This window comes from Choloepus didactylus, chromosome 10 (assembly GCF_015220235.1).
Source record: "Choloepus didactylus isolate mChoDid1 chromosome 10, mChoDid1.pri, whole genome shotgun sequence".
Classification (NCBI taxonomy): Eukaryota; Metazoa; Chordata; class Mammalia; order Pilosa; family Megalonychidae; genus Choloepus; species Choloepus didactylus.
In genome coordinates, this window is record NC_051316.1 from 54,587,645 (window position 1) to 54,601,363 (window position 13,719).

At 39.2% G+C, this 13,719-nt stretch overlaps 1 protein-coding gene across 2 annotated transcripts in view; it reads left to right on the forward strand.

Annotated features, from left to right (window-relative positions):
• The window catches only part of UHRF2 (ubiquitin like with PHD and ring finger domains 2), a 109,774-nt gene that overhangs the window by 615 nt on the left and 95,440 nt on the right, over positions 1 to 13,719 (forward strand). The window lies entirely within an intron of this gene.

Genomic DNA, 13,719 nt, shown 5'->3' on the forward strand with positions numbered 1-13,719 from the left:
GCGGCGGGATCCTGACCAGTTCCGATTGCAGGTGCACTCGGCGGGGTTGGAAGCGGGGTCTCCCCATGCGCTGAGACCTCGCCGTCCCTCCCCAGCGGGTCGCCAGTCGCAGGCATGACCCATCAGAGGTCCTAGGTTCTCTTTCCCTCGCTTCCCGCGCTCGGCGGGTCCCGGGCTCCTAGAGGGCGGGGAGGACAGCGGGCTCTGGCGGCCATGCCAGATCGTGGTTGGGGAGGATTGGCTCCCCCAGTTCCTCTCACCGCTAACCGGGCTAAAGTCCCGCGTCGTTCCATGGCGCCCCTTTGCCCACCGCTCTCAAACAGGATGGGAAACTTAGGCATTGTTTCCTCTCAGGCATGAGAATTCTAACTCTTCCTCACTGTGCAACGGATTCGTACGCGTTTAAGCTGCGGTTTCCAGAACTTTTGGCTAACCCCTCCTTATCCGCTCTGTCTAGAATTGGAATTGGTCTTTAGGGAGATTAGAGACCTGGACTGAAGGGGAACTATTGATGTAACCCCGGTTCTGATTTTAAAATGCCCAGAATAGGCCAGGGGTTTTATTCCCAGAGTAGAAAGGAGTTTGTAAAAGACTGTTTTGCCTCTCTTACCTCTCAACTTCTAATGTACCCTGCACCTAAGCTTTTAACACAGCATTGGTACAAACTTGAAGGCTGAAAGTATTTTTTGCATGTGAAGGTGTCTTTGGGTGTCTCTGGTACTTGGATGGTATGACCATGTTCTGGCTAGTTTAAGGTTTAAGGTTTTTCTTATCCCACCTTGCTTTTCTTGCTTTTTTTTTTTTTAATGTTAATCCATTTTTTTAGAAATTGGCATTCTCCAGTATCAGCCACAGTTTGGCACTGATCCTGGTGATGTGAAGTAAACGTAGCCCTCTTTGATTTGGTAGAAATAGCCATTTTCCTAGAGCCACAAAGGAATATTTTCCTCCTCTTCACTGGCTTATCCATTGAACCCTGCCGGGAAATTTCAGAGTAGAAAGATTACATTGTGGGAAAGGAGAAAGCCAGACTTTTTAGTTTGTTTTTTAAGTTATAGCACCTTTGGTTTGTGTTTGCAGGTAGTCAAAATAGGTGTTCTGCTTTTGAAATATTGTGTATTAAATACTAAGTAGCTTTGTATTGCTGTGCCTTAAGTGGCTAATATCTTTTACTCCTTTTGGAATAGGCAAAAAAGAAGGTGATCAAGTGTTGAGAATTTTTACTTTCTAGCTTGGGACGATAGTACATGATTTCCCAGGAAACTTTGGTGACTTCAAGACTAAAGATAAAAATGAAGTATGAGACTGCATTCCTCCACAACACCTCTCAAGTCTGATAACCAAATATGCTAAAATAAAATAGACACTTGGCTGTTTTGAGTAAGAGGTAGTGATTGGATTAAATTCAGGGCAACAAAGTAGACTTCCAGTAAACCAAGAAACAGGTTTGAGATTCTGGGGAAAGCTGTTGGAGATGATAACCTCAACATGCAATACAAAGCTACCTAGTATTTAATACACAACTATTTGAAAAGCGGGACACCTGTTACAAGTCACAAACACTAAATACTCAATATAAAACTGCTTGCAAACAGAACAAAGGTGCTATAACTTAAAAAACAACAAAAAAAACACCCACAAAACTTTGCTCTCTCCTTTCCCAGAGTGTAACCAGTGTATATGCCCTGTAAAATGCCTTCATGCTCATTAGAAAAAGGCTCTCCTTCCTCAAGGTGTTTTACTGCCACATAGTGAAAAATGTCATAAACAAGTCTAAAGTATATTGTAAGTGGTACTTATTTCCCTGTCCACACACCTCCCCGGTGTAGGTGTGATATACATCTTATATATCAGAATCACTTGTGGATGTTTATTATATATTCAGCTAACCTCAGACTTGCAAGAAGGTGGGTTTAATAAGACCCCATAGGAGATTCCGATGAACACCAAAGTTGAAAAATGAATGTTGAAGGGTAGTCAGTCTCCTCAGTTTCTTACTATTCAGCATATATTCCCTGGATCAGCAGAAACAGCAGTGAATTAGTCCCAACCAGGGGCCCCACACCAGACCCACCAGAGGCAGAATTGGCATTTTAACAAGGTCTCTGGGTGATCTGTATACAAATTAAGTTTAAGAAGCAGTGTAGTTAACTCCACCTTTGAGGGCCAAAATGGAGAGCAGCAAATGGGAAGAAATCTCTTAAGAAGTATTCCTTTCTTGAAAGAAATCAGTCCATGTATGCAAATAAACAAATTTAATTTCCCCCAATAGGTGTGAGACATTTAATTCAATTTTAAGTTATAAACAAGGAACAATGTTTTATTCATAAATCTGTAATGCCTCATTTAGTTAACAAAGCATCCAGGACTCAGTTACTAAAAAAATTTGAGAATTCCTAAAATTTGAGAATTCTCAAGTCCCTGAATTTTGGTGTATTTTAGAGTCTTCTCTCATTGTTAGTTTGGTTAAAGAAAGATTCTTCAGAAGAACTGTTACCTGCTCACTTATTTTTTTTTTTTTAACTCAGTTTTATTGAGAAATATTCACATAGCATATAATCATCCATGGTGTACAATCAGCTGTTCACAGTACCATCTTATAGTTGTGCATTCATCACCCCAATCTATTTTTGAACATTTTCTCTACACCAGAAAGAACCAGAATCAGAATAAAAAATAAAAATTAAAAAAAAAAGAAAAAAAAAGATCCCCTCCCCCATCCCACCCTGTTTTTCATTTAGGTTTTGTCCCCATTTTTCTACTCATCCATCCATACACTGGAGAAAGGGAGTACCATCCACAGGATTTTCACAATCACTCTGTCACCCATTATAAGCTACATTGTTATACAATCTTCTTCAAGAGTCAAGGCTGCTGGGTTGGAGTTTGGTAGTTTCAGGTATTTGCTTCTAGCTATTCCAATATATTAAAACCTAAAAAGTGTTATCAATATAGTGCGTAAGAATGTCCACCAGAGTGACCTCTCGACTCCATTTGAAATCTCTCAGCCACTGAAGCTTTATTTTGTTTCATTTTGCATCCCCCTTTTGGTCAAGATGTTCTCAATCCCACGATGCCGGGTCTAGATTCATCCCCGGGAGTCATATCCTGTGTTGCCAGGGGGATTTACACCTCTGGGGGTCAGATCCCTCGTAGGGGGGAGGGCAGCAAGGTTACCCGCCAAGGTGGCTTAGAGAGAGAGGGCCACATCTGACCTGCTCGCTTACTTTACATGTTAGTCCTAACTTCTCAGTGTTTGATGTGCTTTAATTCAGAATGGGAACAGTAGACAGGTGTCAGACACTTAAGAACTGGACTCTGGTTTAGGAGTCTTATCCTCTCCTGAGAGTTAAGATTGACCTGTATTCTTGCATTGGTGTGAAACATTTGTTACTATTGATGATAGCACTTTTTAAATAATAGTATTTTTAGGTTTTAACAGTACTTACCTTTGTACAATATTTTACAAAAGATTAAAATAGTTTTATTATCCACTATTACATTAGGTGTATTTTTCCCCATATACCACTCTATATACATTTGTTATAACCCACAAAAGAACATTACCACCTTTTCATACGTTTGTTATAACCCACAAAAGATCAGTCTCCTACTTGTCTATTAACTATAGTTCATCATCTACAATAGGGTTCACTGTGCTGTACAGTTCTATTATATCTTTTAATTTTTATTCTTGTAATACATACATCCTAAAGTTTCCTCTTGTAACCATATTCACCTGTGTAGTTCACTGCTGTTGATTAGACTCACAAAAATGTGCTACCCTCACCTCTATCCATTTACAAGTATTTTTTACCATCTTCCTAAACAAATTCTATACAAGTTAAGCATTAACTCCCCATTCTCTAACCCCAGTCTATCGCCTAGTAACCTGTATTCTAGATTCTAATTCTGTGAGCTTGTTTATGATAATTAGTTCATAATAGTGAGATCATACAATATTTGTCCTTTTGTGTTTGGTTTATTTCACTCAACATAATATCTTCAAGGTTCATCCACATGCATCAGGACTTCATTCCTTTTTACAGCTGAACAATATATAATCGTATGTATATACCGCATTTTCTTTATCCACTCATCAGTTGATGGACACTTGTGTTGCTTCTGTCTTTTGGCAATTGTGAATAATGCCACTCTGAACATTGTCTGTTTGTGTTCCTGCTTTCAGTTCTTCTGGGTATACACCTAGTAGCCTGATTGCCAGATCATATGGCAGTTCTGAACTTAGTTTATTGAGGACCTGCCACACCGTCTTCCATAGCAGCTGTACCGTTTTACATTCCCGACAGCAGTGAATAAGTTTTCCTGTTACTCCACATCTGCTCTAACACTTAATAGTTTCCTGTTTGTTTAACAGTGTCATTCTAGTAGGTATGAAATGATATTTTGTTGTGGTTTTGATTTGCATTCCCCAGGTAGCTAGTGACGTTGAGCATTTTTTCATTTGCTTTTTAGTCGTTTGTATTTCCTCTTTGGAGAAGTGTCTGTTTATGTCTTTTGCCCATTTTTTAATTGGTGGTATTTGTCTTTTTATTGTTGAGTTGTAGGTGTTTGTCTTTTTACTGTTGAGTTGTAGGATTTCTTTATATATTCTGGTTATTAAACCCTTATCAGACATGTGGCTTCCAAATATTTTCTCCCATTGAATAGGTTGTTTTTCACTTTCTTGACAAAGTCCTTTGCACAAAAGGTTTTAATTTTGAGGACGTCCCATTTACCTATTTTTTCTTTCATTGCTTGTGCTTTGGGTGTAAGGTCTTAAGAAACCAGTGCCTACCACAAGATATTGAAAATGCTTCCCTACACTTTCTTCTAGGAGTTTTATGGTCCTGATTCTTATGTTTAGGTCTTTGATCCATTTTGAGTTAATTTTTGTATATGGTGTGTGATAGGGGTTCTCTTTCATTCTTTTGGATATGGATATCCAGTTCTCCCAGCACTATTTGTTGAAGAGACTGTTCTTTCCCATTTGAGTGGGCTTGACAGCCTTGTCAGATTTCAGCTCTCCGTAGATGTCGGGGACTATTTCTGAACCCTCAATTCAATTCCGTTGGTCAATATACCTGTGTTTATGCCAGTACTGGGCTGTTTTGATCACTGAGCTTTGTAATATGTCTTAAAGTCAGGAAGTGTGAGTCCTCCCACTTCATTCTTTTTCAAGATGTTTTTGGCTATTAGGGGTCCTTCTAAATAAAATTGATAATTGGTCTTTCCATTTCTGCCAAGTAGGCTTTTGGAATTTTGATTGGGATTGCGTTGACTCTGTAAATCAATTTGGGTAAAATTGATATCTTAACAATTTTAGGCTTCCAGTCCATGAATATGAAATGTCCTTCCATTTATTTAGGTCTTCTTTGATTTCTTTTAGTAATGTTTTGTAGTTTTCTGCATACAAGACTTTGGTTTAGTTTATTCCTAGATGTATCTACTGGGTATATACCTAGTAGCTAAAAGAAAAGTTTTACTGGTTTTCCCCCTTTGATTTGTTAATGTGATGTATTATGTTAATTAATTTTCTTGTGTTGAACCCCTCTTGCATGCCTGGGATAAAACCCACTTGATCATGTTGTATGATTCTTTTAATGTGCTGTTGGATTCGATTTGCAAGTATTTTGTTGAGGATTTTTGCATCCATATTTTTTAGAGAGATTGGCCTGTAATTTTCTTTTCTTGTAGTGTCTTTATCTAACCTTGGTATTGGGGTGGGTTGGCCTCATAGAATGAGTTAGGTAGTATTTCTTCCAATTCAGTTTTTTGTAAGAGTTTGAGCAGGATTGATATTAATTCTTTTTGGAATGACTGGTAGAATTCACCTGTGAAGCCGTCTTGCCCAGGGCTTTTTTTTTCTTAGGAGGTTTTTGATATCTGATTCAAACTTTACTTGTAATTGGTCTGTTGAGGTCTTTTATTTCTTCTAGAGTCAGTGTAGGTTGGTCGTGTATTTCTAGGAGTTTGTCCATTTCGTCTGATTTGTTGGTATATAATTGTGCATAGTATCCTCTTACGATCCTTTTTATTTCTATGGGGGTCAGTAGTAATGTCCCCCCTCTCATTTCTGATTTTATTTATTTGCATCTTTTTTTCTTTGTCAGTCTAGCTAAAGGTTTGCATAGTTTATTGATTTTCTCAAAGAACCAACTGTTGGTTTTGCTGATTCTCTCGTTTTTTTGTTCTAAATTTCATTTGTTCTAATCTTTGTTATTTCTTTCCTTCTGCTTGCTTTGGAATTAGTTTGCTTTTCTTTTTCTAGTTCCTCCTGTTGTGCTGTTAGGTTTTGATTTTAGCTTTTTCTTTTTTCATAGCATTTAGGGCTATAAGTTTCTCTCTCTCTATTGCCTTTGCAGCATCCCATAAGTTTTGATATGTTGCGTTCTTGTTTCCGTTTCTCTCGATATTTGCTGGTTTTTTCTTGTAGTTCTTCTTTGACCCACTTATTGTTTAAGAGCATTTTGTTTAGCTTCCATGTATTTGTGAATTTTCCAGTTCTCCACCTGTTATTTCCAGCTTCATTCCATTATGATGAAAGAAAGTACTTTTTATTATTTCAATCTTTTTTTTAAATTCAGTTTTATTGAGATATATTAACCATTCCATACAATCATCCATGAATTTCAGTCTTTTTAAGTTTATTGAGACTTGTTTTGTGATCCAACATGTGGTCTATCCTTGAGAATGATCCGTGAGCACTTAATATATATATCCTCCTGTTCTGGGGTGCAGTGTTCTGTGTATGTCTGTTAGGTCTAGTTCATTTATCATATTCAGCTCCTCTGTTTCCTTATTGATCCTCTGTGTAGATGTTCTAGCTATTATTGAGAGTGGTATGTTCAAGACTCCAGCTTTTATTGTAGAGAGGTCTATTTTTCCTGTCAGTTTTGCCTTGTATATTTTGGGGCACCATGGTTAGGTGTATAAGTATTTGATTGTTATTTCTTGGTGGATTGCCCCTTTTATCTCATTTAACAATTTTGTGTTCAGTCTATTTTGTCCAACATTGTATAGCTACCATAGCTCTTTTTGGTTACTGTTTGTGTAAAATATTTTTTTTGAACCTTGTTGTGTCTTTGGGTCTAAGGTAAATCTCTTGTAGACAGCATATAGTTGGATCATACTGTTTTATCCATTCTGCGAATCTGCATCTTTTGATTGAGGAGTTTAATCCATTAACGTTAATTCAGTGTTATCACTGTAAAGGTAATATTAGGTCAACTATTTTGTCCTCTGGTTTTTATGTCATATTTCTTTCTTTTTTTCTCTTTTTATTCTTTAGTTTCCCTTAATGATAATCTTCATTTCTACTCTCTACTCCAGCCTCTCTGTTCTGTCTTTTCTTTTTAGGTGCAGAACTCCCTTTAGTGTTTTGTGTACGGCAGATCTCTTGTGGAAGAACTCTCTCAGTTTCCATTTATTTAAATATTTTAAACTGTCTCTCATTTTTGAAGGACAGTTTTGCCAGATAAAGAATTCTTGGCTGGCAGTTTTTCTCTTACGTTACCTTAAATATATCATATCACTTCATTCTTGCCCCCATGATTTCTGATAAGAAATTGGCACTTAGTTTTATTGCACTTCCCCTGTATGTGACAACTCGCTTTTTTCTTGCTGCTTTCAGGATTCTCTCTTTATGCTTGGCAGTTGACAATCTTAGTAGACAAAACAAGTGTAACTGTCTGTAAGTATTTAGTTCTGTTTGTTCGTTGTGCTTCTTGGATATGTAGATTCATGTTTTTCATAAGACTTGGGAATTTTTGGCCATTGTTTCTGCAAATATTCTTTCTGCCCCCTTTCCCTTCTCTTCTTGTTCTGGGATGCTGTACCGCATCTGTTTGTTTGCTTTGTACTGTCATTCATGTTCCTGAGACCCTGCTCAATTTTTTCCATTCTTTTCTCTATCTGTTCTTCTGCCTGCAAGATTTTTAATTCAGTTTTATTGAGATATATTCACATACCATACAGTCATCCATGGTGTACAATCAACTGTTCACAGTACCATCATATAGCTGTGCATTCATCACCCCAGTCTATTTTTGAACAGTTTGCTTACACCAGAAAGAATCAGAATCAGAATAAAAAATAAAAATAAAAAAAGAACACCCAAATCACACACCCCCATCCCACCCTAATTTTCATTTAGGTTTTGTTCCCATTTTTCTACCCATCCATCCATACACTGGATAAAGGGAGTGTGATCCACAGGGTTTTCACAATCACACTGTCACCCCTTGTAAGCTACATTGTTATACAATCATTTTCAAGAGTCAAGGCTACTGGGTCGGAGTTTGTTAGTTTCAGGTATTTACTTCTAGCTATTCCAATATATTAAAACCTAAAAAGTGTTGTCTATATAGGGCGTAAGAATGTCCACCAGAGTGACCTCTCGATGCCATTTGAAATCTCTCAGCCACTGAAGCTTTATTTCATTTCATTTCGCATCCCCCTTTTGGTCAAGAAGATGTTCTCAATCCCACAATGCCGGGTTCAGATTCATCCCCGGGAGTATATCCTGCGTGGCCAGGGAGATATACACCCCTGGGAGTCAGGTTCCACATAGAGGGGAGGGCAGCAAGATCACCTGCCAAGATGGCTTAGAGAGAGAGGGCCACATCTGAGCAACAAAGAGCCACTCAGGGAGACTCTTAGGCATAGTTATAAGCAGGTTTAGCCTCTCCTCGCTGTCTGTATGATTTTGATTGTCGTAGTTCTCTGATTTCTTTCTTCTGCCTGTTAAAATCTGCTGTTCTATAACTCTAGTGTATTTTTAATATCTTCTGTTTGTGACTTTCACTCCTGTAATTTGTTATGTTTCTTTATATATTTCAAATTCTTTATGCTCACACAGTGTCTTCTTAATATTCTTTATTTTTTTAATTCATATTTTCCTTCAACTCCTTGAATTGATTTAGGAGAACTGTTTGAACATCTTTGGTTAGTTTTTCCAAATTCTGTTTCTTCTCTGACATTTTTGTTCCTTTGGGTCATTTTTTCCTGTTTCTGGGTATGGCTTGTTACTTTTTGCTGATATCTATACATGTGATTATCTTGATGAGTTGGATGCTCTGAAGGTCAGTTTGTATCTCTTGTCTAGGGTTTTATTGTTGATTGCCTTTGTGTTAAGGCTCTTCTTTGACGGCTGGTTCACCTTATTCTAGACCTGTGTTTAATCAGATATTTTTAGCTGTTCTTCATCTGATTGTTGCCGTAGCTACGTGGTACAGTTTTTAAGATTGCACAGTTTGTGCAGTTGTTTCACCCCCAGGAAAAAGCTTCTTTTTCTCTGTTCCTTCTCCAAGAATCTTGATCTGTTTTGTTTGGTATTGTTTTGCCCATATTTTTTTGTTATCTCTGACTGCTTTTACCTGGAGGGCAAATTCTGGGAGGAGGGTTAACTCCAAAGAGGACTTTCCCTAGCCAGTATTTCCCAGCCAAAATGGGGACCCACCAAAGGAGTAGACACAGACCATCTCCAGATTGCCCCAGGGAGAGGGTCAGGTAGATGCCAGAAGCGTATTTGAGGGCTCCCTGAAGGTATGCTTTCCTGGCTTGCCCAGCAGATGCACCCTTCAGCAAACTTCCCTGCAGCTGTAAAGAGTTAGTGTCTTTTTTTTTTTTTTTTTTTTTTGAAATAAATTCAAAGTTACATGAATAGCTGCAAAAACAATACTAGCCCCATACACAGAATTCCATCATACCCTGACCCCCTTCCTCCGATAGCTCAAGCCACCAGCTTTAGCATGCTGTCACATCACTATTTCTTTCCCTCCCTCCCTCCCTATCTGTCATCTATCATCTATTGCTCTGTCTTCTGAACATATGAGAGTTAGCTGCACACATCCTTGAACATACACTATAATTCACGTATGTACTTCCCATGAACAAGAACATTGTTTTATGTAATTCCATTAAGCACAGCTAAGAAGTATAAGAGATTCAACAATGATACCATGCTTACATTCTATATTTCCTTTTCCTTATGTCTCAACTGTGTCCCTTCGAGCCACCTGTCCTCCACCCTCCCATCCCATCCAAGTTCATCTTTAGCATTCAATTGTCGTCTAGTTAGACTGTCTCTCTTTTTTTTTTTTTTTTTTTTCCTTTTTTCAATTGTGGAGACATATATACAGCCTAAATCTTCCCATTCCACCCCCTCTCTAGCCTTCCATTAGTGGGATTAATCATACTTAGAATGATGTTATGCTCTTTCCCACCATTCATTGCTAGAAATTTCCCTTCACCTCAAACAGCAATCCTACACTCCTTTCTTAACTTCCCATTGCCCCTTCCCCCATTTCTCTTAACCCAAACTCTAATTTCATCTCTATGGTTATATTCTCTGATAATTTCTTTGTGTTTACTGTGGGGCTTAAAATTAACCTCTTAAATCCCTATCAGTCTTGTTTTTCTTTGATACCACCTTCACTTCAATAGGGCACATAAACCATGTTCCTATACTACTTCATTCCCCCACCTTTATATAGTTGTCTAAAATTACATATTTTACATTGAATTCAAAACCACTGATTCGTCCTTAGAGTTTGTATTTTTTATCATGTAGGAAGTAAATAGTGGAGTTACAGTTCAAAAATTATTGACTTCTATTTGTATTACATTGTGTTTGGAGAATGTTCTTTGAGTATATTCAATTTTTTTTTTTTTTTTTTTTTTTAAATTTCTTGAGGCTTGTTTTATGTCCCAGCTTATGGTCCCTTCTGGAGAAAGATTTGTGATCACTAGAGAAAAATGAGTGTCCTGGTGATTTGGGATGTAAGGTACTATATGTGTTAAAATTCTCTGTATCTCTTTCTCCTTTCTTTGTCTCTCTGTTGGTAGGGCTCCCTTTAGAATCTGAAGTAGGGCAGGTCTTTTATTGGCAAAGTCTCTCAGCATTTGTTTGTCTGTGAAAAATTTAAGCTCTCCCTCAAATTTGAAGGAGAGTTTTGCTGGATAAAGTATTCTTGGCTGGGAATTTTTCTCTCAATTTTACATATGTCATGCCACTGCCTTCTCGCCTCCATAGTGGCCACTGAGTAGTCACTACTTAGTCTTATATTGTTTCCTTTGTATGTGGTGAATTGCTTTTCTCTTGCTGCTTTCAGAACTTGCTCCTTCTCTTCAGTATTTGAGAGTCTGATCAGAATACGTCTTGGGGTGGGTTTATTTGGATTTATTCTATTTGGAGTTCGCTGGGCATTTATGCTTTGTGTGTTTATATTGTGTAGAAGGTTGGGGAAGTTTTCCCCAACAATTTCTTTGAATACTCTTTCTAGACCTTTACCCTTCTCTTCCACTTCTGGGACACCAATGAGTCTTAAGTTTGGACGTTTCATTTTATCTATCGTATCCCTGAGATCCATTGCGATTTTTTCAATTTTTTTCTCCATTCTTTCTTTTGTTCTTTCATTTTCTGTTCTGTGGATTTCTAGGACACTGAGATGTTGTTCAGCTTCCTCTAGTCTTGTATTGTGAATATCCAGAGTCTTTTTAATTTGGCCAACAGTTTCTTTTATTTCCATAAGATCTTCTGTTTTTTTATTTACTCTTGCAATGTCTTCTTTATGCTCTTCTAGGGTCTTTTTTATGGTGCTTATATCCTGGGCCATGGTCCTCTTGATGTCCTTTAAATCCTTTGCCATGTTTTCGTTCTTTGATTGTAGTTCTTTAATTAAATTTGCGAGATACAACGTTTCTTCCGAAATCTTGATTTGTGTGTTTGGAGCTGGATTCTCCATATCATCTGGTTTTATCATATGCATTAAGATTTTCTGTTGTTTTTGGCTTCTTGGCATTTGTTTTGCTTGATAGGGTTCTTTCAAGTTGTATCAAAAAAAAAAGGGATATCGATCTAATTTTTCAGAGACAGTTTGGTGATGTACACTTTCTGTAAGTAACCAGCAGATGGTGTCTGTGAGCCACCTATATCCCTCCAGACAGTTCTCGCGTAGTGAGGGGAAATGATTCTTGTGTGTTCAGTTGGAGAGCTCAGCCTGGGCGTGCTGCTGGAGTTGCCTGCCCTGAATGAGGGGCACGCACACGGGTGGCCAGGGAGGAAGGGCAGCTCTCTCTCGGTGTCCCGTAAACCACCGGACTTGGCGTAGCGCCCCTGGGTTCTCCGAGCGGATCCCCCCTTCCAGCCGCGATCCTCCCTCAGCCGAGAGAAAATGCCATGCTACATCATCAGTGTGCGCTGTCCCTCTAGGGAAGCCCTGGGCCACTTGGCTGTGCCACGGGGCTCTCAGCTTGTTTCAGAATGCAGAATGTGTGAGGCTGTCTTTACTGCAACGCCTTGTTGGCTGAGAACAGCTGAGGTTTTCTCCACAGAGAGAGAGCGAGAGACAGAATATTTCCCCCGATTCTCCCAAGGTCAGTTGTTGCCAAAAGCCCCTGTCTGCTTGTTGAGGATTCGCTGTTTGTATTGAGCAGTTATTATTAAAAGCTCACTTGGAGCTGGGCTGAGAAAGTGCATGGCATGGCTTCCGTGAGGAAGGGGCTCCCGGCTCTAGGTTCTCGGCTCTCAGCGCGGGTCCGCAATTTTACTTACAGATTTTATGCTGTGATCTCAGGCATTCCTCCCAATTCATGTCGGTGGAAGTTGAGTGTACTGTCATGTTTGTCTCCGTGCTGCCATTCCAGGTTATTTACTGGTTTTTTGTTCATTTATGAATTTTTCTGGGGGAGACTAAGTCTTCCAATTCTTTCTATGCCACCATCTTCCCAGAATCCTTCACTGTGTCTTTAAACCTCTGCTGACCCTGCCATTGTTGAGTGTGGGGTTAAAACAATGGCTCCTGCTACCTTTGTCTGGGGTAGGTTGAAACAGTAGCTCTGAGCCAGGACCAGCTGTCTGAATTGCCAATCAGAAGCTTGATCAGTGCTCGCCGTGCACCACGCCACTGTTGGGGAAATGTATTTTCCAAGTCCCTTTCTGAAAGCAGCAGCTAGCCAGGGACTGGATACCAAGGTGGTCCACTGTGGGAGAGTGTGGAGGTGAGTGCTGGCAGTCACCATGCAGCACGTGTTACTCATGTTTTTTACCAGTTTCTCAGCCTCTTCCTCTTGCCCTTCCCTGAATGCTGTACAGTGTTCTAGCTTCTGAAGCCCCAGAACAGTTGTTTCAGACAGTTCCTACCTGTTTACTGGCTGTTTTGGAGGAAGGAGTGAGTCCTGGAGCTCCTGCTTCACCATCTTTCTCCTAAGCCTGGCCTTTATTCTTGAGGTGTTAACTATTTTATGAGCCTTCAGAACACATCACAGGGTAAGGGAGAAACATGGAGAATACAACAGGTTGCATAGGAAAATGGTATTACTAGAAGGAAAGTGGGTACTGAGATACTAACGTGGGGAGTATAAGGGATCTGGGGAGAAAAGAGTTCTATTTAAGATGGTTGTGTGTTGCTGTTGGCACAGCCAGTGTTAGGAGTTTAGAGAGTAGAAAGAACTACTGGGAATTGAGAAATGAAATCAAGTGGTCAGAAATGGATTATATAACAGTTCTGAGACCATAGGAAAGGGTAGTGATCAGAAAGGTAGGAAAACCAAGAAGTGTGTTATGTTGGGCAAAAGAGCCTTTTTCAAAGGAGGGAGTAATCAACAGCGTCAGATCAGTTTGTGAAGGTGACTGAAGACAGAGAGGCTCCTGAGATTCAGGCAGGAAAGTCTGAGTGAGAGTATAAACCGAGTTGATTGTAGGAGTGTAAGGAGTGA